A 26,213-nucleotide genomic window follows, 5' to 3' on the forward strand; every position below is an offset into this window, starting at 1 on the left:
AGACAAGTTGGAGGTGTCTGGACGGGCAAATTTAACTCTCATTTCCCACCAGGAAGAGGAATTAACCAAAGGCTCAGCGTGCCATGCCGGAACCACACTAGGGCCTGAAGCAATCTTGCGGTGTTGCGGCCAGCTCACAAGAAAGCGAGTTGAAGAAAGGAGCTCAGGGGCACTGTCATTCACAAACCTGCAGAGTTATAAATGACAGCTATCGTCCAAAAATATATTGAAGTAACGCTGCCAAGAGGACTTGAAAGCGGGGCAGAATTGCAGGAAACCGATTTCAGGAGGTAGACTGGAATTGCATGTAAAGCATAGGAAAAGAGGCAGAACATCCAGAAAGATGCACGTGGCCAAAAAGGGCGTATGCATTTTTTCCTGAATATTCAGGAAAAAACGCATACGCCCTTTTTGGCCACCCAAGCAAGCTTGCAAAGGAAATCTGCACTACAATTATGTTCCACGGCCCACCGGTCTAAAGGGCCATCTGAAAAAAGTGTAAAATCCAGAAAGGCAGGACAGGCCATGGAGAACTGGGAGCCTTGTTATGCTGATGGGCGGGATGTAAATTGCCAACAGCCACTCTGGAGAAGTGTATGGTGGTTCCTGAAACATCCAAAAAACAAAGCAACAGAGCCTAGGGCACTTCCACTTATGGTCCTATAGGTTAGGGAAATTAAAATCAAAAAGACACAGCCACCCGAATGTTTGGGACGGCTCTGTTTACAAGAACCTCGTGTATGGTACAAGTTCAATATCACAGAAAGCGAAAAATGGATAAAGAAATTGTGATACTTACGTACAATGCAATATCACTCAGCAATGAAATCTATGTATCAGGCCCATAGCAGCATAATGAGAGGATTCAGATACAATGATTTTAAGTGAAATAACTCACACAGAAAAAGAAACATCATAAGATATCACTAATACACGGAATGTAAACTTGGCTACAAGGAACTGAATTACAAAACAGAAAATGGTCTCAGATGTAGAAAACCATCTTATGCTTGCTTAAGGGGAAAGGTGAGGTGGGGTGCTGCATAAAACCAGAGATTGAAATTAGCACAGATACCGTTCCATAAGCCAAATATGTAATAGACAAGAGCTACGCCTTGCTCAATGAAGTGGACACAACACCCCACATTAAACGCCTAAGAATATACCTGACTAGTAAGAATCTTAAAACCTATGGATTTATATGTCTCCAAAAGAGAATGAAGCATGTGTACAGCGGCATAAATGCAGCAGTGATAGGATTGGTGAGGATCGGTGAGCAAATGCAGACCCTTTGAAGTCATATTGCATGGTACCCATTCCATGGGTCTCAACTCTCCAGGTTTAAGGGATTCTTCCTTCAGCTAAAACATGCATGTGGAACCCAGAGTATGATCCACCATGTGATCAGGAAACGTGTTCAAATGTGTCTCAGTTTTCGTCCCCTGGTACTCGGGTGCAATATTCCAGGCGCTTTACTAACACTCTCCTCACTTGGAGAGTCAGTGCCTTTAACCTCCTGTTTGGCCCAGTTTGCAATTTCTGCGGAAAATGAACAGGAATAGGGAGATCCCATGAGAGACTAGCTGGAGGTGTCTGGACGGGCAAATTTAACTCTCATTTCCCACCAGGAAGTGGAATTAACCAAAGGCTCAGCGTGCCATGCGGGAACCACACTAGGGCCTGAAGCAATCCTGCGGCGTTGCGGCCAGCTCACAAGAAAGCGAGTTGAAGAAAGGAGATCAGGGGCACTGTAATTCACAAACCTGCAGAGTTATAAATGACAGCTATCGTCCAAAAATATATTGAAGTAAGGCTGCCAACAGGATTTGAATGCGGGGCAGAATTGCAAGAAACCGATTTCAGGAGGTAGACTGGAATTGCATGTAAAGCATAGGAAAAGAGGCAGAACGTCCACAATGATGCACTTGGCCAAAAAGGGCGTATGCGTTTTTTCCTGAATATATTCAGGAAAAAACGCATACGCCCTTTTTGGCCAACCAAGCAAGCTTGCAAAGGAAATCTGCACTACAATGAAGTCTCACTGCCCCCTGGTCAAAAGGAGCATTTGAAAAATGTGTAAAATCCAGAAAGGCAGGACAGGACATGGAGAACTGGGAGCCTTGTTATGCTGATGGTTGGGATGTAAATTACCAACAGCCACTCTGGAGAAGTGTATGGAGTTTCCTGAAACATCTAAAAAACAAAGCAACAGAGCCTAGGGCACTTCCACTTATGGTCCTATAGCTTAGGGAAATTAATATAAAAAGACACAGGCACCCCAAAGTTGGGGATGGCTCTGTTTACAAGAACCTCATTTACGGTACAAGTTCAATATCACAGAAAGCGAAAAATGGATAAAGAAGTTGTGGTACATACGTACAATGCAATATCACTCAGCAATGAAATCTATGTCATCAGGCCCGTAGCAGCATAATGAGTGGATTCAGGTACGATGATTCTAAGTGAAATAAGTCACACAGAAAAAGAAACATCATAAGATATCACTACTACACGGAATGTAAACTTGGCTACAAGGAACTGAATTACAAAACAGAACAGGGTCTCATATGTAGAAAACCAACTTATGCTTGCTGAAGGGGAAAGGTGAGTTGGGGTGCTGCATAAAACCAGAGATTGAAATTAGCACAGATACCGTTCCATAAGCCAAATATGTAATAGACAAGAGCTACTCCTCTCTCAATGAAGTGGACTCTACACGTCATATTAAACGCCTAAGAATATACCTGACTAGTAAGAATCTTAAAACCTATGGATTTATATGTCTCCAAAAGAGAATCAAACATGTTTACAGTGGCATAAACGCAGCAGTGATAGGATTGGTGAGGATCGGTGAGCAAATGCAGACCCATTGAAGTCATATTGCATGGTACCCATTCCATGGGTCTCAACTCTCCAGGTTTAAGGGATTCTTCCTTCAGCTAAAACATGCATGTGGAACCCAGAGTATGATCCACCATGTGATCGGGAAACGTGTTGAAATGTGTCTCAGTTTTCGTCCCCTGGTACTCGGGTGCAACATTCCAGACGCTTTACTAACACTCTCCCCACTTGGAGAGTCAGTGCCTTTAAACTCCTGTTTGCCCCAGTTTGCAATTTCTGCGGAAAAAGAACAGGAATAGGGAGATCCCATGAGAGACTAGCTGGAGGTGTCTGCACGGGCAAATTTAACTCTCATTTCCCACCAGTAAGAGGAATTAACCAAAGGCTCAGCGTGCCATGCCAGAACCACACTAGGGCCTGAAGCAATCCTGCGGTGTTGCGGCCAGCTCATAAGAAAGCGAGTTGAAGAAACGAGCTCAGGGGCACTGTAATTCACAAACATGCAGAGTTATAAATGACAGCTATCGTCCAAAAATATATTGAAGTAAGACTGCCAAGAGGACTTGAAAGCGGGGCAGAATTGCAGGAAACCGATTTCAGGAGGTAGACAGGAATGGCATGTAAAGCATAGGAAAAGAGGCAGAACGTCCACAATGAGGCACTTGGCCAAAAAGGGCGTATGCGTTTTTTCCTGAATATATTCAGGAAAAAACGCATACGCACTTTTTGGCCAACCAAGCAAGCTTGCAAAGGAAATCTGCACTACAATGAAGTCTCACTGCCCCCTGGTCAAAAGGGCCATCTGAAAAAATTGTAAAATCCAGAAAGGCAGGACAGGCCATGGAGAACTGGGAGCCCTGTTATGCTGATGGGCAGGATGTAAATTGCCAACAGCCACTCTGGAGAGGTGTATGGTGTTTCCTGAAACATCTAAAAAACAAAGCAACAGAGCCTAGGGCACTTCCACGTATGGTCCTATAGCTTAGGGAAATTAAAATCAAAAAGACACAGCCACCCCAGTTTGCGACGGCTCTGTTTACAAGAACCTCATTTACGGTACAAGTTCAATATCACAGAAAGTAAAAAATGGATAAAGAAGTTGTGGTACTTACGTACAATGCAATATCACTCAGTAACGAAATCTATGTCATCAGGCCCATAGCAGCATAATGAGTGGATTCAGGTACGATGATTCTAAGTGAAATAAGTCACACATAAAAAGAAACATCATAAGATATCACTACTACACGGAATGTAAACTTGGTTACACAGGAACTGAATTACAAAACAGAACAGGGTCTCAAATGTAGAAAACCAACTTATGCTTGCTGAAGGGTAAGGTGAGTTGGGGTTCTGCATAAAACCAGAGATTGAAATTAGCACAGATAGCGTTCCATTAGCCAAATATGTAATAGACAAGAGCTACGCCTTGCTCAACGAAGTGGACTCAACACCTCATATTAAACGCCTAAGAATATACCTGACTAGTAAGAATCTTAAAACCTATGGATTTATATGTCTCCGAAAGAGAATCAAGCGTGTGTACAGCGGCATAAACGCAGCAGTGATAGGATTGGTGAGGTTCGGTGAGCAAATGCAGACCCTTTGAATTCATATTGCATATTACCCATTCCATGGGTCTCAACTCTCCAGGTTTAAGGGATTCTTCCTCCATCTAAAACATGCATGTGGAACCCAGAGTATGATCCACCGTGTGATCGGGAAACGTGTTCAAATGTGTCTCAGTTTTTGTACCCTGGTACTCGGGTGCAACATTCCAGACGCTTTACTAACACTCTCCCCACTTGGAGAGTCAGTGCCTTTAACCTCCTGTTTGGCCCAGCTTGCAATTTCTGCGGAAAATGAACAGGAATAGGGAGAACCCATGAGAGACTAGCTGGAGGTGTCTGGACGGGCAAATTTAACTCTCATTTCCCTCCAGGAAGAGGAATTAACCAAAGGCTCAGCGTGCCATGCCGGAACCACACTAGGGCCTGAAGCAATCCTGCGGTGTTTCGGCCAGCTCACAAGAAAGCGAGTTGAAATAAGGAGCTCAAGGGCACTGTAACTCACAAACCTGCAGAGTTATAAATGACTGCTATCCTCCAAAAATATATTGAAGTAAGGCTGCAGAGAGGACTTGAAAGCGCGGCAGAATTGCAGGAAACTGATTTCAGGAGGTAGACTGGAATTGCATGTAAAGCATAGGAAGAGAGGCAGAACGTCCACAATGATGCACTTGCACAAAAAGGGCATATGCGTTTTTTCCTGAATATATTCAGGAAAAATCGCATATGCTCTTTTTGGCCAACCAAGCAAGCTTTCTAAGGAAATCTGCACTACAAGGAAGTCTCACTGCCCCGTAGTCAAAAGGGCCATCTGAAAAAAGTGTAAAATCTAGAAAGGCAGGACAGGCCATGGAGAACTGAGAGCCTTGTTATGCTGATGGGCAGGATGTAAATTGCCAACAGCCACTCTGGAGAAGTGTATGGTGTTTCCTGAAACATCTACAAAACAAAGCAACAGAGCCTAGGGAACTTCCACGTATGGTCCTATAGCTTAGGGAAATTAAAATCAAAAAGACACAGCCAGCCCAAAGTTTGGGACGGCTCTGTTTACAAGAACCTCTTTTACGGTACAAGTTCAATATCACAGAAAGCGAAAAATGGATAAAGAAGTTGTGGTACTTACGTACAATGCAATATCACTTAGCAATGAAATCTATGTCATCAGGCCCGTGGCAGCATAATGAGTGGATTCAGGAACGATGATTCTAAGTGAAATAACTCACACAGGAAAAGAAACATCATAAGATATCACTAATACACGGAATGTAAACTTGGCTACACAGGAACTGAATTACAGAACAGAACAGGGTCTCAAATGTAGAAAACCAACTTATGCTTGCTAAAGGGGAAAGGTGAGTAGGGGTGCTGCATAAAACCAGAGATTGAAATTAGCACAGATACCATTCCATAAGCCAAATATGTAATAGAAAAGAGCTACTCCTTGCTGAACGAAGTGGACTGATCACCCCATATTAAAGGCCTAAGAATACACCTGACTAGTAAGAATTTTAAAACCTATGGATTTATATGTCTCCGAAAGAGAATCAAGCGTGTGTACAGCAGCATAAACGCAGCAGTGATAGGATTGGTGAGGTTCGGTGAGCAAATGCAGACCCTTTGACATCACATTGCATATTACCCATTCCATGGGTCTCAACTCTCCTTGTTTAAGGGATTCTTCCTTCAGCTAAAACATGCATGTGGAACCCAGAGTATGATCCACCATGTGATCGGGAAACGTGTTCAAATGTGTCTCACTTTTTGTCCCCTGGTACTCGGGTGCAACATTCCAGACGCTTTACTAACACTCTCCCCACTTGGAGAGTCAGTGCCTTTAACCTCCTGTTTGGCCCAGTTTGCAATTTCTGCGGAAAATGAACAGGAATAGGGAAAACCCATGAGGGACTAGCTGGAGATGTCTGGACGGGCAAATTTAACTCTCATTTCCCACCAGGAAGAGGAATTAACCAAAGGCTCAGCGTGCCATGCCGAAACAACACTAGGGCCTGAAGCAATCTCGCGGTGTTGCAGCCAGCTCACAAGAAAGCGAGTTGAAGAAAGGAGCTCAGGGGCACTGTAATTCACAAACCTGCAGAGTTATAAATGACAGCTATCGTCCAAAAATATACTGAAGTAAGGCTGCCAAGAGGACTTGAAACCGGGGCAGAATTGCAGGAAACCGATTTCAGGAGGTAGACTGGAATTGTATGTAAAGCATAGGAAAAGAAGCAGAACGTCCACAATGATGCACTTGGCGAAAAAGGGTGTATGCGTTTTTTCCTGAATATATTCAGGAAAAAACGCAAACGCCCTTTTTGGCTAACCAAGCAAGCTTGCAAAGGAAATCTGCACTACAATGAAGTCTCACTGCCCCCTGGTCAAAAGGACCATCTGAAAAAAGTGCAAAATCCAGAAAGGCAGGACAGGCCATGGAGAACTGGGAGCCTTGTCATGCTGAAGGGCGGGATGAAAATTGCCAACAGCCACTCTGGAGAAGTGTATGGTGTTTCCTGAAACATCTACAAAACAAAGCAACAGAGCCTAGGGCACTTCCACTTATGGTCCTATAGCTTAGGGAAATTAAAATCAGAAAGACACAGCCACTCCAAATTTTGGGACGGCTCTGTTTACAAGAACCTCGTTTACGGTACAAGTTCAATATCGCAGAAAGCGAAAAATGGATAAAGAATTTGTGGTACTTACGTACAATGCAATATCACTCAGCAATGAAATCTATGTCATCAGGCCCATAGCAGCATAATGAGTGGATTCAGGTACGATGATTCTAAGTGAAATAACTCACACAGAAAAAGAAACATCATAAGATATCACTACTACACGGAATGTAAACTTGGCTACACAGGAACTGAATTACAAAACAGAACAGGGTCTCAAATGTAGAAAACCAACTTATGCTTGCTTAAGGGAAATGTGAGTTGGGGTGCTGTGTAAAACCAGAGATTGAAATTAGCACAGATACCGTTCCATAAGCCAAATATGTAATAGACACAGCTACTCCTTGCTCAACGATGTGGACTCAAGATGCCATATTTAACACCTAAGAATATACCTCACTAGTAAGAATCTTAAAACCTATGGATTTATATGTCTCCAAAAGAGAATCAAGCGTGTGTACAGCGGCATAAACGCAGCAGTGATAGGTTTGGTGAGGTTCGGTGAGCAAATGCAGACCCTTTGAAGTCATATTGCATGGTACCCATTCATAGGGTCTCAACTCTCCAGGCTTAAGGGATTCTTCCTTCAGCTAAAACATGCATGTGGAACCCCGAGTATGATCCACCGTGTGATGGGGAAACGTGTTCAAATGTGTGTCAGTTTTCGTCCCCTGGTACTCGGGTGCAACATTCCAGACGCTTTACTAACACTCTCCCAACTTGGAGAGTCAGTGCCTTTAACCTCCTGTTTGGCCCAGTTTGCAATTTCTGTGGAAAATGAACAGGAATAGGGAGAACCAATGACAGACTAGCTGGAGGTGTCTGGACGGGCAAATTTAACTCTCATTTCCAACCAGGAAGAGGAATTAACCAAAGACTCAGTGTGCCATGCCAGAACCGCACTAGGGCCTGAAGCAATCCTGCAGTGTTGCGGCCAGCTCACAAGAAAGTGAGTTGAAGAAAGGATCTCAGGGGCACTGTAATTCACAAACCTGCAGAGTTATAAATGACAGCTATCGTCCAAAAATATATTGAAGTAAGGCTGCCAAGAGGACTTGAAAACGCGGCAGAATTGCAGGAAACCGATTTCAGGAGGTGGACAGGAATTGCATGTAAAGCATAGGAAAAGAGGCAGAACGTCCACAATGATGCACTTGGCCAAAAAGGGCGTATGCGTTTTTTCCTGAATATATTCAGGAAAAAACGCATATGCCCTTTTTGGCCAACCAAGCAAGCTTGCAAAGGAAATCTGCACTACAATGACGTCTCACTGCCCCCCGGTCAAAAGGGCCATCTGAAAAAAGTGTAAAATCCAGAAAGGCAGGACAGGCCATGGAGAACTGGGAGCCTTGTTATGCTGATGGGCGGGATGTAAATTGCCAACAGCCACTCTGGAGAAGTGTATGGTGTTTCCTGAAACATCTAAAAAACAAAGCAACAGAGCCTAGGGCACTTCCACTTATGGTCCTATGGCTTAGGGAAATTAAAATCAAAAAGACACAGCCACCCCAAAGTTTGGGACGGCTCTGTTTACAAGAACCTCGTTTACAGTACAAGTTCAATATCACAGAAAGTGAAAAATGGATAAAGAAGTTGTGGTACTTAAGTACAATGCAATATCACTCAGCAATGAAATCTATGTCATCAGGCCCGTCGCAGCATAATGAGTGGATTCAGGTACAATGATTCTAAGTGAAATAAGTCACACAGAAAAAGAAACATCATAAGATATCACTACTACACGGAATGTGAACTTGGCTACACAGGAACTGAATTACAAAACAGAACAGGGTCTCAAATGTAGAACACCAACTTATGCTTGCATAAGGGGAAAGGTGAGTTGGGGTGCTGCATAAAACCAGAGATTGAAATTAGCACAGATACCGTTCCATAAGCCAAATATGTAATAGACAAGAGCTACTCCTTGCTCAACGAAGTGGACTCAACACCCCATATTAAACACCTAAGAATATACCTGACTAGTAAGAATCTTAAAACCTATGGATTTCTATGTCTCCGAAAGAGAATCAAGCGTGTGTACAGTGGCATAAATGCAGCAGTGATAGGATTGGTGAGGTTCGGTGAGCAAATGCAGACCCTTTGAAGTCATATTGCATGGGACCCATTCCATGGGTCTCAACTCTCCAGGTTTAAGGGATTCTTCCTTCAGCGAAAACATGCATTAGGTACGCAGAGTATGATCCACCATGTGATCGGGAAACGTGTTCAAATGTGTCTCAGTTTTCGTTCCCTGGTACTCGGGTGCAACATTCCAGACGCTTTACTGACACTCTCCCCACTTGGAGAGTCAGTGCCTTTAACCTCCTGTTTGGCTCAGTTTGAAATTTCTGCAGAAAATGAACAGGAATAGGGAGAACCAATGAGAGACTAGCCGAAGGTGTCTGGACGGGCAAATTTAACTCTCATTTCCCACCAGGAAGAGGAATTAACCAAGGCTCAGCGTGCCATGCCGAAACCACACTAGGGCCTGAAGCAATCCTGCGGTGTTGCGGCCAGCTCACAAGAAAGCGAGTTGAAGAAAGGAGCTCAGGGGCACTGTCATTCATAAACCTGCAGAGTTATAAATGACAGCTAACCTCCAAAAATATATTGAAGTAAGGCTGCCAAGAGTACTTGAAAGCGGGGCAGAATTGCAGGAAACCGATTTCAGGAGGTAGACTGGAATTGCATGTAAAGCATAGGAAAAGAGGCAGAACGTCCACAATGATGCACTTGGCCAAAAAGGGCGTATGCGTTTTTTCCTGAATATATTCAGGAAAAAACGCATACGCCCTTTTTGGCCAACCAAGCAAGCTTGCAAAGGAAATCTGCACTACAATGAAGTCTCACTGCCCCCCTGTCAAAAGGGCCATCTGAAAAAAGTGTAAATTGCAGAAAGGCAGGACAGGCCATGGAGAACTGGTAGCCTTGTTATGCTGATGGGCGGGATGTAAATTGCCAACAGCCACTCTGGAGAAGTGTATGGTGTTTCCTGAAACATCTAAAAAACAAAGCAACACGGCCTAGGGCACTTCCACTTATGGTCCTATAGCTTACGGAAATTAAAATCAAAAACACACAGCCAACCTGAAGTTTGGGACGGCTCTGTTTACAAAAACCTCGTTTACGGTACAAGTTCAATATCACAGAAAGCGAAAAATGGATAAAGAAGTTGTGGTACTTACGTACAATGCAATATCACTCAGCAATGAAATCTATGACATCAGGCCCGTAGCAGCATAATGAGTGGATTCAGGTATGATGATTGTAAGTGAAATAAGTCACACAGAAAAAGAAACATCATAAGATATCACTACTACACGGAATGTAAACTTGGCTACACAGGAACTGAATTACAAAACAGAACAGGGTCTCAAATGTAGAACACCAACTTATGCTTGCTTAAGGGGAAAGGTGAGTTGGGGTGCTGCATAAAACCAGAGATTGAAATTAGTACAGATACCATTCCATAAGCCAAATATGTAATAGACAAGAGCTACTCCTTGCTCAACGAAGTGGACTCAACACCCCATATTAAACGCCTAAGAATATACCTGACTAGTAAGAATCTTAAAACCTATGGATTTCTAAGTCTCCGAAAGAGAATCAAGCATGTGTACAGCGGCATAAACGCAGCAGTGATAGGATTGGTGAGGTTCGCTGAGCAAAGGCATACCCTTTGAAGTCATATTGCATGGTACCCATTCCATGGGTCTCAACTCTGCAGGTTTAAGGGATTCTTCCTTCAGCTAAAACATGCATGTGGAACACAGAGTATGATCCACCGTGTGATCGGGAAACGTTTTCAAATGTGTCTCAGTTTTCATCCCCTGGTACTCGGGTGCAACATTCCAGATTCTTTACTAACACTCTCCCCACTTGGAGAGTCTGTGCCTTTAACCTCCTGTTTGGCCCAGTTTGCAATTTCTGCGGAAAATGAACAGGAATAGGGAGAACCAATGAGAGACTAGCTGGAGGTGTCTGGACGGGCAAATTTAACTCTCATTTCCCACCAGGAAGAGGAATTAACCAAAGACTCAGCGTGCCATGCCGGAACCGCACTAGGGCCTGAAGCAATCCTGCAGTGTTGCGGCCAGCTCACAAGAAAGTGAGTTGAAGAAAGGATCTCAGGGGCACTGTAATTCACAAACCTGCAGAGTTATAAATGACAGCTATCGTCCAAAAATATATTGAAGTAAGGCTGCCAAGAGGACTTGAAAACGCGGCAGAATTGCAGGAAACCGATTTCAGGAGGTAGACAGGAATTGCATGTAAAGCATAGGAAAAGAGGCAGAACGTCCACAATGATGCACTTGGCCAAAAAGGGCGTATGCGTTTTTTCCTGAATATACTCAGGAAAAAAGGCATATGCCCTTTTTGGCCAACCAAGCAAGCTTGCAAAGGAAATCTGCACTACAATGACGTCTCACTGCCCCCCGGTCAAAAGGGCCATCTGAAAAAAGTGTAAAATCCAGAAAGGCAGGACAGGCCATGGAGAACTGGGAGCCTTGTTATGCTGATGGGCGGGATGTAAATTGCCAACAGCCACTCTGGAGAAGTGTATGGTGTTTCCTGAAACATCCAAAAAACAAAGCAACAGAGCCTAGGGTACTTCCACTTATGGTTCTATAGCTTAGGGAAATTAAAATCAAAAACTCACAGCCACCCCAAAGTTTGGGACGGCTCTGTTTACAAGAACCTCGTTTACGGTACAAGTTCAATATCACAGAGAGCAAAAAATGGATAAAGAAGTTGTGGTACTTACGTACAATGCAATATCACTCAGCAATGAAATCTATGTCATCAGGCCCGTAGCAGCATAATGAGTGGATTCAGGTACGATGATTCTAAGTGAAATAAGTCACACAGAAAAAGAAACATCATAAGATATCACTACTACACGGAATGTAAACTTGGCTACACAGGAACTGAATTACAAAACAGAAAAGTGTCTCAAATGCAGAAAACCAACTTATGCTTGCTTAAGGGGAAAGGTGAGTTGGGGTGCTGCATAAAACCAGAGATTGAAATTAGCACAGATACCGTTCCATAAGCCAAATATGTAATAGACAAGAGCTACTCCGTGCTCAATGAAGTGGACTCAACACCTCATATTAAACGCCTAAGAATATACCTGACTAGTAAGAATCTTAAAACCTATGGATTTCTAAGTCTCCGAAAGAGAATCAAGCGTGTGTACAGCGGCAAAAACGCAGCATGATAGGATTGGTGAAGTTCGGTGGGCAAATGCAGACCCTTTGAAGTCATAATGCATGGTACCCATTCCATGGGTCTCAACTCTCCAGGTTTAAGGGATTCTTCCTTCAGCTAAAACATGCATGTGGAACAGAGAGTATGATCCACCGTGTGATCGGGAAACGTGTTCGAATGTGTCTCAGTTATCGTCCCCTGGTACTTGGGTGCAACATTCCAGACGCTTTACTAACACTCTCCCCACATGGAGAGTCAGTGCCTTTAAACTCTTGTTTGGCCCAGGTTGCAAATTCTGCGTAAGATGAACAGGAATAGGGAGAACCAATGAGAGACTAGCTGGAGGTGTCTGGACGGGCAAATTTAACTCTCATTTCCCTCCAGGAAGAGGAATTAACCAAAGGCTCAGACTGCCATGCCGGAACCACACTAGGGCCTGAAGCAATCCTGCGGTGTTGCGGCCAGCTCACAAGAAAGTGAGTTGAAGAAAGGAGCTCAGGGGCACTCTCATTCACAAACCTGCAGAGTTATAAATGACAGCTATCGTCCAAAAATATATTGAAGTAAGGCTGCCAAGAGGACTTGAAAGCGGGACAGAATTGCAGGAAACCGATTTCAGGAGGTAGGCTGGAATTGCATGTAAAGCATAGGAAAAGAGGCAGAACGTCCACAATGATGAACTTGGCCAGAAAGGGCGTATGCGTTTTTTCCTGCATATATTCAGGAAAAAACGTATACGCCCTTTTTGGCCAACCAAGCAAGCTTGCAAAGGAAATCTGCACTACAATGAAGTCTCACTGCCCCCAGGTCAAAAGGGCCATCTGAAAAAAGTGTAAAATCCAGAAATGCAGGACAGGCCATGGAGAACTGGGAGCCTTGTTATGCTGATGGGCGGGATGTAAATTGCCAACAGCCACTCTGGAGAAGTCTATGGTGTTTCCTGAAACATCTAAAAAACAAAGCAACAGAGCCTAGGGCACTTCCACTTATGGTCCTATAGCTTAGGGAAATTAAAATCAAAAAGACACAGCCACTCCAAAATTTGGGACGGCTCTGTTTACAAGAACCTCGTTTACAGTACAAGTTCAATATCACAGAAAGCGAAAAATGGATAAAGAAGTTGTGGTACTTATGCACAATGCAATATCACTCAGCAATGAAATCTATGTCATCAGGCCCGTAGCTGCATAATGAGTGGATTCCGGTACGATGATTCTAAGTGAAATAAGTCACACAGAAAAAGAAACATCATAAGATATCACTACTACACGGAATGTAAACTTGGCTACACAGGAACTGAATTACAAAACAGAACAGGGTCTCAAATGGAGAAAACCAACTTATGCTTGCTTAAGGGGAAAGGTGTGTTGGGGTGCTGCATAAAAGAAGAGATTGAAATTAGCACAGATACCGTTGCATAAGCCAAATATGTAATAGACAAGAGCTACTCCTTGCTCAACGAAGTGGACTCAACACCCCATATTAAACGCATAAGAATATACCTGACTAGTAAAAATCTGAAAACCTATGGATTTATATGTCTCCGAAAGAGAATCAAGCGTGTGTACAGCGGCATAAATGCAGCACTGATAGGATTGGTGAGGTTCAGTGAGCAAATGCAGACCCTTTGAAGTCATATTGCATGGTACCCATTCAATGGGTCTCAACTCTCCAGTTTTAAGGTATTCTTCCTTCAGCTAAAACATGCATGTGGAACCAAAGTATGATTCACCATGTGATTGGGAAATGTGTTCAAATATGTCTCAGTTTCTTTCCCTCGGTACTCGGGTGCAACATTCCAGACGCTTTACTAACACTCTGCTTACTTGGAGAGTCAGTGCCTTTAACTTCCTGTTTGGCCCAGTTTGCAATTTCTGCGGAAGATTAACAGGAACAGGCAGAACCAATGAGAGACTAGCTGGAGGTGTCTGGACGGGTAAATTTAACTCTCATTTCCCACCAGGAAGAGGAATTAACCCAAGGCTCAGCGTGCCGTGCCGGAACCTCTCTAGGGCCTGAAGCAATCCTGCGGTGTTGCGGCCAGCTCACAAGAAAGCGAGTTGAAGATAGGAGCTCAGGGGCACTGTAATTCACAAACCTGCAGAGTTATAAATGACAGTTATCGTCCAAAAATATATTGAAGTAAGGCTGCCAAGAGGACTTGAAAGCGGGGCAGAATTGCAGGAAACCGATTTCAGGAGGTAGAAGGGAATTGCATGTAAAGCATAGGAAAAGAGGCAGAACGTCCACAGTGATGCACTTTGCCGGAAATTGCGTATGCGTTTTTTCCTGAATATATTCAGGAAAAAACTCATATGCCCTTTTTGGCCAAACAAGCAAGCTTGCAAAGGAGATCTGCACTACAATGAAGTCTCACTGCCCCCCGGTCAAAATGGCCATCTGAAAAAAGTGTAAAATCCAGAAAGGGAGGACAGGCCATGGAGAAATTTGAGCCTTGTTATGCTGATGGGCGGGATGTAAATTGCCAACAGCCACTCTGGAGAAGTGTATGGTGTTTTCTGAAACGTCCAAAAAACAAAGCAACAGAGCCTAGGGCACTTCCACTTATGGTCCTATAGCTTAGGGAAATTAAAATCAAAAAGACACAGCCACCCCAAAGTTTGGGACGGCTCTGTTTACAAGAACCTCGTTTACAGTACAAGTTCAATATCACAGAAAGCGAAAAATGGATACAGACGTTGTGGTACGTACGTACAATGCAATATCACTCAGCAATGAAATCCATGTCATCAGGCCCGTAGCAGTATAATGAGTGGATTCAGGTACGATGATTCTAAGTGAAATAAGTCACACAGAAAAAGAAACATCATAAGATATCACTAATACAGGGAATGTAAACTTGGCTACACAGGAAATGAATTACAAAACAGAACTGGGTCTCAAATGTAGAAAACCAACTTATGCTTGCTTAAGGGGAAAGGTGAGTTGGGGTGCTGCATAAAACCAGAGATTGAAATTAGCACAGATACCGTTCCATAAGTAAAATATGTAATAGACAAGAGCTACTCCTTGCTCAATGAAACGGACTCAACACCCCATATTAAACGCCTAAGAATATACCTGACTAGTAAGAATCTTAAAACCTATGGATTTCTATGTCTCCGAAAGAGAATCAAGCGTGTGTACAGCGGCATAAACGCAGCAGTGATACGATTGGTGAGGTTCGGTGAGCAAATGCAGACCCTTTGAAGTCATATTGCATGGTACCCATTCCATGGGTCTCAACTCTCTAGGTTTAAGGGATACTTCTTTCAGCTAAAACATGGATGTGGAACCCAAAGTATGATACACCGTGTGATCGGGAAACGTGTTCAAATGTGTCTCAGTTTTCATACCCTGGTACTCGGGTGCAACATTCCACACGCTTTACTAACACTCTCCCCACTTGGAGAGTCAGTGCCTTTAACCTCCTGTTTGTCCCAGTTTGCAATTTCTGCGGAAAATGAACAGGAATAGGGAGAACCAATGAGAGACTAGCTGGAGGTGTCTAGACGGGCAAATTTCACTCTCATTTCCAACCAGGAAGAGGAATTAACCAAACGCTCAGCGTGCCATGCCGGAACCACACTAGGGCCTGAAGCAATCCTGCGGTGTTGCGGCCAGCTCACAAGAAAGCGAGTTGAAGAAAGGAGCTCAGGGGCACTGTCATTCACAAACCTGCAGAGTTATAAATGACAGCTATCTTCCCAAAATATGTTGAAGTAAGGCTGCCAAGAGGACTTGAATGCCGGGCAGAATTGCAGGAAACCGATTTCAGGAGGTAGACTGGAATTGCATGTAAAGCATAGGAAAAGAGGCAGAACGTCCACAATGATGCACTTGTCCAAAAAGGGCGTATGCGTTTTTTCCTGAATATATTCAGGAAAAAACGCATACGAACTTTTTGGCCAGCCAAGCAAGCTTGCAAAGGAAATCTGCACTACAATGAAGTCTCACTGCCCCCCGGTCAAAAGGGCCATCTGAAAAAAGTGTAAAATCCAGAAAGGCAGGACAGGCCGTGGAGAACTGTGAGCCTTGTTATGCTGAAGGGCGGGATGAAAATTGCCAACAGCCACTCTGGAGAAGTGTATGGTGTTTCCTGAAACATCTAAAAAACAAAGCAACAGAGCCTAGGGCACTTCCACTTATGATCCTATAGCTTTGGGAAATTAAAATCAAAAAGACACAGCCACCCCAAAGTTTCGGACGGCTCTGTTTACAAGAACCTCGTTTACGGTACAAGTTCAATATCGCAGAAAGCGAAAAATGGATAAAGAAGTTGTGGTACTTACGTACAATGCAATATCACTCAGCAATGAAATCTATGTCATCAGGCCCGTAGCAGCATAATGAGTGGATTCAGCTACGATGATTCTGAGTGAAATAAGTCACAGAGAAAAAGAAACATCATAAGATATCACTAATACACGGAATGTAAACTTGGCTACACAGGAACTAAATTACAAACCAGAACAGGGACTCAAATGCAGAAAACCAACTTATGCTTGCTTAAGGGGAAAGGTGAGTTGGGGTGCTGCATAAAACCAGAGATTGAAATTAGCACAGATACCGTTCCATAAGCCAAATATGTAATAGACAAGAGCTACTCCTTGCTCAACGAAATGGACTCAACACCCCATATTAAACGCCAAAGAATATACCTGACTAGTAAGAATCTTAAAATCTATGGATTTATATGTCTCCGAAAGAGAATCAAGCGTGTGTACAGCGGCATAAACGCAGCAGTGATAGGATTGGTGAGCTTCGTTGAGCAAATGCAGACCCTTTGAAGTCATATTGCATGGTACCCATTCCATGGGTCTCAACTCTCTAGGTTTAAGGGATTCTTCCTTCAGCTAAAACATGCATGTGGAACCCAGAGTATGATCCAGTGTGTGATCAGAAAATGTGTTCAAATGTGTCTCAGTTTTCGTCCCCTGGTACTTGGGTGCAACATTCCAGACACTTTACTAACACTCTCCCCACTTGGAGAGTCAGTGCCTTTAACCTCCTATTTGGCCCAGTTTGCAATTTCTACGGAAAATGAACAGGAATAGGGAGAACCAATGAGAGACTAGCTGGAGGTGTCTGGACGGGCAAATTTAACTCTCATTTCCCACCAGGAAGAGGAATTAATTAAAGGCTCAGCGTGCCATGCCGGAACCACACTAGGGCCTGAAGCAATCCTGCGGTGTTGCGGACAATTCACAAGAAAGTGAGTTGAAGAAAGGAGCTCAGGGGCACTGTTATTCACAAACCTGCAGAGTTATAAATGACAGCTATTGTCCAAAAATATATTGAAGTAAGTCTGCCAAGAGGACTTGAAAGCGGGGCAGAATTGCAGGAAACCGATTTCAGGAGGTAGACTGGAATTGCATGTAAAGCATAGGAAAAGAGGCAGAACGTCGACAATGATGCACTTGGCCATAAAGGGTGTATGCGTTTTTTCCTGAATATATTCAGGAAAAACGCATACGCCCTTTTTGGCCAGCCAAGCAAGCTTGCAAAGGAAATCTGCACTAGAATGAAGTCTCACTGCCCCCCGGTCAAAAGGGCCATCTGAAAAAAGTGTAAAATCCAGAAATGCTGGACAGGCCATGGAGAACTGGGAGCCTTGTTATGCTGAAGGGCGGGATGAAAATTGCCAACAGACACTCTGGAGAAGTGTATGGTGTTTCCTGAAACATCCAAAAAACAAAGCAACAGAGCCTAGGGCACTTCCACTTATGGTCCTATAGCTTAGGGAAATTAAAATCAAAAAGACACAGCCACCCAAAAGTTTGGGACGGCTCTGTTTACAAGAACCTCGTTTACAGTAGAAGTTCAAAATCACAGAAAGCGAAAAATGGATAAAGAAGTTGTGGTACTTACGTACAATGCAATATCACTCAGCAATGAAATCTATGTCATCAGGCCCATAGCAGCATAATGAGTGGATTCAGGTACGATGATTATAAGTGAAATTAGTCACACAGAAAAAGAAACATCATAAGATATCACTAATACATGGAATGTAAACTTGGCTACACAAGAACTGAATTACAAAACAGAACAGTGTCTCAAATGTAGAAAACCAACTTATGCTTGTTTAAGGGTAAAGGTGAGTTGGGGTGCTGCATAAAACCAGAGATTGAAATTAGCATAGATACCGTTCCATAAGCCAAATATGTAATAGAAAAGAGCTACTCCTTGCTCAACGAAGTGGACTCAACACCCCATATTAAACGCCTAAGAATATACCTGACTAGTAAGAATCTTAAAACCTATGGATTTATATGTCTCCGAAAGAGAATCAAGCGTGTGTACAGCGACATAAACGCAGCAGTGATAGGATTGGTGAGGTTCGGTGAGCAAATGCAGACCCTTTGAAGTCATACTGCATGGTACCCATTCCATGGGTCTCAACTCTCCAGGTTTAAGGGATTCTCCTTCAGCTAAAACATGCATGTGGAACCCAGAGTTGATCCACCGTGTGATCGGGAAACGTGTTCAACTGTGTCTCAGTTTTCGTCCCCTGGTACTCGGGTACAATATTCCAGACGCTTTACTAACATTCTCCCCACTTGGAGAGTCAGTGCCTTTAAACTCCTGTTTGGCCCAGTTTGCAATTTGTGCGGAAAATGAACAGGAATACGGAGAACCAATGAGAGACTAGCTGGAGGTGTCTGGACAGGCAAATTTAACTCTCATTTCCCACCAGGAAGAGGAATTAACCAAAGGCTCAGCCTGCCGTACCGGAACCACACTAGGGCCTGAAGCAATCCTGCAGTGTTGCGGCCAGATCACAAGAAAGCGAGTTGAAGAAAGGAGCTCAGGGGCACTGTAATTCACAAACCTGCAGTTATAAATGACAGCTATCATCCAAAAATATATTGAAGTAAGGCTGCCAAGAGGACTTGAAAGCAGGGAATAATTGCAGGAAACCGATTTCAGGAGGTAGACTGGAATTGCATGTAAAGCATAGGAAAAGAGGCAGAACGTCCACAATGATGCACTTGTCCAAAAAGGGCGTATGCGTTTTTTCCTGAATATATTCAGGAAAAAACGCATACGCCCTTTTTGGCCAGCCAAGCAAGCTTGCAAAGGAAATCTGCACTACAATGAAGTCTCACTGCCACCCGGTCAAAAGGGCCATCTGAAAAAAGTGTAAAATCCAGAAATGCAGGACAGGCCATGGAGAACTGGGAGCCTTGTTATGCTGAAGGGCGGGATGAAAATTGCCAATAGCCACTCTGGAGAAGTGTATGGTGTTTCCTGGAACATCTACAAAACAAAGCAACAGAGCCTAGGGCACTTCCACTTATGGTCCTATAGCTTAGGGAAATTAAAATGAAAAAGACACAGCCACCCCAAAGTTTGGGCCAGCTCTGTTTACAAGAACCTCATTTACCGTACAAGTTCAATATCACAGAAAACGAAAAATGGATAAAGAAGTTGTGGTACTTACGTACAATGCAATATCACTCAGCAATGAAATCTATGTCATCAGGCCCGTAGCAGCATAATGAGTGGATTCAGGTACGATGATTCTAAGTGAAATAAGTCACACAGAAAAAGAAACATCATAAGATATCACTAATACACGGAATGTAAACTTGGCTACACAGGAACTGAATTACAAAACAGAACAGGGTCTCAAATGTAGAAAACCAACTTATGCTTGCTTCAGAGGAAAGCTGAGTTGGGGTGCTACATAAAACCAGAGATTGAAATTAGCACAGATACCGTTCCATAAGCAAAATATGTAATAGACAAGAGCTACTCCTTGCTCAACGAAGTGGACTCAACACCACATATTAAACGCCTAAGAATATACCTGACTAGTAAGAATCTTAAAACCTATGGATTTATATGTCTCCGAAAGAGAATCAAGCATGTGTACAGCGGCATACACGCAGCAGTGATAGGATTGGTGAGGTTCGGTGAGCAAATGCAGACCCTTTGAAGTCATATTGCATGGTAACAATTCCATGGGTCTCAACTCTCCAGGTTTAAGGGATTCTTCCTTCAGCTAAAACATGCATGTGGAATCCAGAGTATGATCCACCGAGTGATCGGGAAACGTGTTCAAATGTGTCTCAGTTTTCGTCCCCTGGTACTCGGGTGCAACATTCCAGACGCTTTACTAACACTCTCCCCACTTGGAGAGTCAGTACCTTTAATCTCCTGTTTGGCCCAGTATGCAATTTCTGCGGAAAATGAAGAGGAATAGGGAGAACGAATGAGAGACTAGATGGAGGTGTCTGGACGGGCAAATTTAACTCTCATTTCCCACCAGGAAGAGGAATTAACCAAAGGCTCAGCGTGCCATGCCAGAACCACACTAGGGCCTGATCAATCCTGCGGTGTTGCGGCCAGCTCACAAGAAAGCGAGTTGAAGAAAGGAGCTCAGGGGCACTGTAATTCACAAACCTGCAGAGTAATAAATGACAGCTAATGTCCAAAAATATATTGAAGTAAGGCTGCCAAGAGGACTTGAATGTGGGTAGAATTGCAGGAAACCGATTTCAGGAGGTAGAATGGAATTGCATGTAAAGCATAGGAAAAGAGGCAGAACGTTCACAGTGATGCACTTGGCAAAAAAGGGTGTATGCGTTTATTCCTGAATATATTCAGGAAAAACGCATACGCCCTTTTTGGCCAGCCAAGCAAGCTTGCAAAGGAAATCTGGACTACAATGAAGTCTCACTGCCCCCTGGTCAAAAGGGCCATCTGAAAAAAGTGTAAAATCCAGAAAGGCAGGACAGGCCATGGAGAACTGGGAGCATTGTTATGCTGATGGGCGGGATGTAAATTGCCAACAGCCACTCTGGAGAAGTGTATGGTGTTTCCTGAAACATCTAAAAAACAAAGCAACAGAGCCTAGGGCACTTCCACTTATGGTCCTATACCTTAGGTAACTTAAACTCAAAGAGCCACAGCCACCCCAAACTTTGGGACGGCTCTGATTACAAGAACCTCGTTTACGGTACAAGTTCTATATCACAGAAAGCGAAAAATGGATAAAGACGTTGTGGTACTTACGTACAATGCAATATCACTCAGCAATGAAATCTATGTCATCAGGCCCATAGCAGCATAATGAGTGGATTCAGGTACGATGATTCTAAGTGAAATAAGTCACACAGAAAAAGAAACATCATAAGATATCACTACTACACGGAATGTAAACTTGGCTACACAGGAACTGAATTACAAAACAGAACAGGGTCTCAAATGTAGAAAACCAACTTATGCTTGCTGAAGGGGAAAGGTGAGTTGGGGTGCTGCATAAAACCAGAGATTGAAATTAGCACAGATACCGGTCCATAAACCAAATATGTAATAGACAAAAGCTACTCCTTGCTCAACGAAGTGGACTCAACACCCCATATTAAACGCCTAAGGATATACCTGACTAGTAAGTATCTTAAAACCTATGGATTTCCATGTCTCCGAAAGAGAATCAAGCGTGTGTACAGCAGCATAAATGCAGCAGTGATAGGATTGGTGAGGTTTGGTGAGCAAATGCAGACCCTTTGAAGTCATGTTGCATGGTACCCATTCCATGGGTCTCAACTCTCCAGGTTTAAGGGATTCTTCCTTCAGCTAAAACATGCATGTGGAACCCAGAGTATGATCCACCGTCTGATCAGGAAACGTGTTCAAATGTGTCTCAGATTTCGTCCTCTGGTACTCGGGTGCAACATTCCAGACGCTTTAATAACACTATCCCCACTTTGAGAGTCAGTGTCTTTAACCTCCTGTTTGGCCCAGTTTGCAATTTCTGCGGAAAATGAAAAGGAATAGGGAGAACCAATGAGAGACCAGCTGGAGGTGTCTTGCTGGGCAAATTTAACTCTCATTTCTCACCAGGAAGAGGAATTAACCAAAAGCTCAGCATGCCATGCCGGAACCACACTAGGGCCTGAAGCAATCCTGCGGTGTTGCGGCCAGCTCACAAGAAAGCGAGTTGAAGAAAGGAGCTCAGGGGCACTGTAATTCACAAACTTGCAGATTTGTAAATGACAGGCATCATCCAAAAATATATTGAAGTAAGGCTGCCAAGAGGACTTGAATGCGGGGCAGAATTGCAGGAAAACGATTTCAGGAGGCAGACTGGAATTGCATGTAAAGCATAGGAAAAGAGGAAGAAAGTCCACAATGAGGCACTGGGCCAAAAAGGGCGTATGCGTTTTTCTCTGAATATATTCAGGAAAAAACGCATACACCCTTTTTGGCCAACCAAGCAAGCTTGCAAAGGAAATCTGCACTACAATGAAGTCTCACTGCCCCCCGGTCAAAAGGGCCATCTGAGAAAAGTGTAAAATCCAGAAAGGCAGTACAGGCCATGGAGAACTGGGAGCATTGTTATGCTGATGGCGGGATGTAAACTGCCAACAGCCACTCTGGAGAAGTGTATGGTGTTTCCTGAAACATCCAAAAAACAAAGCAACAGAGCCTAGGGCACTTCCACTTATGGTCCTATAGCTTAGGGAAATTAAAATAAAAAAGACACAGCCACCCCAAAGTTTGGGACGGCTCTGTTTACAAGAACCTCGTTTACGGTACAAGTTCAATATCACAGAAAGCGAAAAATGGATAAACACGTTGTGGTACTTACGTACAATGCAATATCACTCAGTAATGAAATCTATGTCATCAGGCCCGTAGCAGCATAATGAGTGGACTCAGGTTCGATGATTCCAAGTGAAATAAGTCACACAGAAATAGAAGCATCATAAGATATCATTAATACACGGAATGTAAACTTGGCTACACAGGAACTGATTTACAAAACAGAACAGGGTCTCAAATGTAGAAAACCAACTTATGCTTGCTGAAGGGGAAAGGTGAGTTGGGGTGCTGCATAAAACCAGAGATTGAAATTAGCACAGATACCGGTCCATAAGCCAAATATGTAATAGACAAAAGCTACTCCTTGCTCAACGAAGTGGACTCAACACCCCATATTAAACGCCTAAGAATATACCTGACTAGTAAGAATCTTAAAACCTATGGATTTCCATGTCTCCGAAAGAGAATCAAGCGTGTGTACAGCAGCATAAATGCAGCAGTGATAGGATTGGTGAGGTTTGGTGAGCAAATGCAGACCCTTTGAAGTCATGTTGCATGGTACCCATTCCATGGGTCTCAACTCTCCAGCTTTAAGGGATTCTTCCTTCAGCTAAAACATGCATGTGGAACCCAGAGTATGATCCACCGTCTGATCAGGAAACGTGTTCAAATGTGTCTCAGATTTCGTCCTCTGGTACTCGGGTGCAACATTCCAGACGCTTTAATAACACTATCCCCACTTTGAGAGTCAGTGTCTTTAACCTCCTGTTTGGCCCAGTTTGCAATTTCTGCGGAAAATGAAAAGGAATAGGGAGAACCAATGAGAGACCAGCTGGAGGTGTCTTGCTGGGCAAATTTAACTCTCATTTCTCACCAGGAAGAGGAATTAACCAAAGGCTCAGCGTGCCATGCCGGAACCACACTAGGGCCTGAAGCAATCCTGCGGTGTTGCGGCCAGCTCACAAGAAAGCGAGTTGAAGAAAGGAGCTCAGGGGCACTGTAATTCACAAACTTGCAGATTTGTAAATGACAGGCATCATCCAAAAATATATTGAAGTAAGGCTGCCAAGAGGACTTGAATGCGGGGCAGAATTGCAGGAAAACGATTTCAGGAGGCAGTCTGGAATTGCATGTAAAGCATAGGAAAAGAGGAAGAAAGTCCACAATGAGGCACTGGGCCAAAAAGGGCGTATGCGTTTTTCTCTGAATATATTCAGGAAAAAACGCATACACCCTTTTTGGCCAACCAAGCAAGCTTGCAAAGGAAATCTGCACTAAAATGAAGTCTCACTGCCCCCCGGTCAAAAGGGCCATCTGAGAAAAGTGTAAAATCCAGAAAGGCAGTACAGGCCATGGAGAACTGGGAGCATTGTTATGCTGATGGCGGGATGTAAATTGCCAACAGCCACTCTGGAGAAGTGTATGGTGTTTCCTGAAACATCCAAAAAACAAAGCAACAGAGCCTAGGGCACTTCCACTTATGGTCCTATAGCTTAGGGAAATTAAAATAAAAAAGACACAGCCACCCCAAAGTTTGGGACGGCTCTGTTTACAAGAACCTCGTTTACGGTACAAGTTCAATATCACAGAAAGTGAAAAATGGATAAACACGTTCTGGTACTTACGTACAATGCAATATCACTCAGTAATGAAATCTATGTCATCAGGCCCGTAGCAGCATAATGAGTGGACTCAGGTTCGATGATTCCAAGTGAAATAAGTCACACAGAAATAGAAGCATCATAAGATATCATTTATACACGGAATGTAAACTTGGCTACACAGGAACTGATTTACAAAACAGAACAGGGTCTCAAATGTAGAAAACCAACTTATGCTTGCTTAAGGGGAAAGGTGAGTTGGGGTGCTGCATAAAACCAGAGATTGAAATTAGCACAGATACCGTTCCATAAGCCAAATATGTAATAGACAAGAGCTACTCCTTGATCAACGAAGTGGACTCTACACCCCATATTAAACGCCTAAGGCTATAGCTGACTAGTAAGAATCTTAAAACCTATGGATTTATATGTCTCCGAAAGAGAATCAAGCGTGTGTACAGCGGCATAAACGCAGCAGTGATAGGATTGGTGAGGTTCGGTGAGCAAATGCAGACCCTTTGAAGTCATATTGCATGGTACCCATTCCATGGGTCTCAACTCTCCAGGTTTAAGGGAGTCTTCCTTCAGCTAAAACATGCATGTGGAACCCAGAGTATGATCCACCGTGTGATCGGGAAATGTGTTCAAATATGTCTCAGTTTTCGTCCCCTCGTACTCGGGTGTAACATTCCAGACGCTTTACTAACACTCTGCCCACTTGGAGAGTGACTGCCTTTATCCTCCTGTTTGGCCCAGGTGGCAATTTCTGCGAAAGATGAACAGGAATAGGGAGAACCAAGGAGAGACTAGCTGGAGGTGTCTGGACGGGCAAATTTAACTCTCATTTCCCACCAGGAAGAGGAATTAACCAAATACTCAGCGTGCCGTGCCGTAACCACACTAGGGCCTGAAGCAATCCTGCGGTGTTGCGGCCAGCTCACATGAAAGTGAGTTGAAGAAAGGAGCTCAGGGGCACTGTAATTCACAAACCTGCAGAGTTATAAATGACAGCTATCGTCCAAAAATATATTGAAGTAAGGCTGCCAAGAGGACTTGAAAGCAGGGCAGAATTGCAGGAAACCGATTTCAGGAGGTAGACTGGAATTGCATGTAAAGCATAGGAAAAGAGGCAGAACGTCCACAATGATGCACTTGGCCAAAAAGGGCGTATGCGTTTTTTCTGAATATATTCAGGAAAAAACGCATACGCCCTTTTTGGCCAACCAAGTAAGCTTGCAAACAAATCTGCACTACAATGAAGTCTCACTGCCCCCCGGTCAAAAGGGCTATCTGAAAAAATCGTAAAATCCAGAAAAGCAGGACAGGCCATGGAGAACAGGAAGCCTTGTTATGCTGATGGGCAGGATGTAAATTGCCAACAGCCACTCTGGAGAAGTGTATGGTGTTTCCTGAAACATCTAAAAAACAAAGCAACAGAGCCTAGGGCACTTCCACTTATGGTCTTACAGCTTAGGGAAATTAAAATCAAAAAGACACAGTAACCCCAAAGTTTGGGACGGCTCTGTTTACAAGAACCTCGTTTAGGGTACAAGTTCAATATCACAGAAAGCGAAAAATGGATAAAGAAGTTGTGGTACTTACGTACAATGCAATATCACTCAGCAATGAAATCTGTGTCATCAGGCCCGTAGCAGCATAATGAGTGGATTCAGGTACGATGATTCTAAGTGAAATAAGTCACACAGAAAAAGAAACATCATAAGATATCACTAATACACGGAATGTAAACTTGGCTACAC

The sequence above is a fragment of the Orcinus orca genome, chromosome 4, assembly GCF_937001465.1.
Source record: "Orcinus orca chromosome 4, mOrcOrc1.1, whole genome shotgun sequence".
NCBI lineage: Eukaryota > Metazoa > Chordata > Mammalia > Artiodactyla > Delphinidae > Orcinus > Orcinus orca.